We start from the raw sequence: 618 nt of genomic DNA, 5'->3' as shown, positions 1-618 counted from the left end.
TTTTTTTTTACATTTTTAACGACTGAAATTATTTTATTGATACTTTCAAAATTCCAATTATATTTTCCACACATCCACTTTGATAAAATCTTTTGCAATATCACCTCTCTGACAGAACGTTTTCTGCGTCTGAAAAACACTATTTCAAAATATTTCGTTCCTTGATGAAGTGGGAATTTTTGTCGAGAAAGTAGTTCGTCTGTCGTTGTCGACGATGATCAAAGGACATCACATTAAATTTTACATGGCATTTCTTCAGCGACCACCTGTTCCTAGAAGAGAAAGCTAAGAGATTCTGGTACTACTAAAGCAGCGCGGACCCGAACGTGCTAGCTAGTCGTGAGTGGTCGATCCTAACCCTAACCCTAAACACATTCATTTGCACACGCGGGTTAGGGATAGGGTTAGGATCGACCACTCAAGACTAGCTAGCGCGGACGCGCGACTGCGCGTTCGGGTCCGCGCTGCTTTAGTAGTACCGAGATTCGATGGACATTGGAATTAGACACTGAGGGAAAATGGCTGTAACTTTTTTATTTTTTTATTTTGGCGATTTTCGTTTTCGATAATGTGTTCTATATGTCACGGTCATGCGATTCCCCCTAAAAAAAATGTTGG

The sequence above is a fragment of the Octopus bimaculoides genome, chromosome 4 (assembly GCF_001194135.2).
Source record: "Octopus bimaculoides isolate UCB-OBI-ISO-001 chromosome 4, ASM119413v2, whole genome shotgun sequence".
NCBI lineage: Eukaryota > Metazoa > Mollusca > Cephalopoda > Octopoda > Octopodidae > Octopus > Octopus bimaculoides.
The sequence above is the reverse complement of the archived record's forward strand: the minus strand, read 5'-3'. Positions refer to the sequence as shown.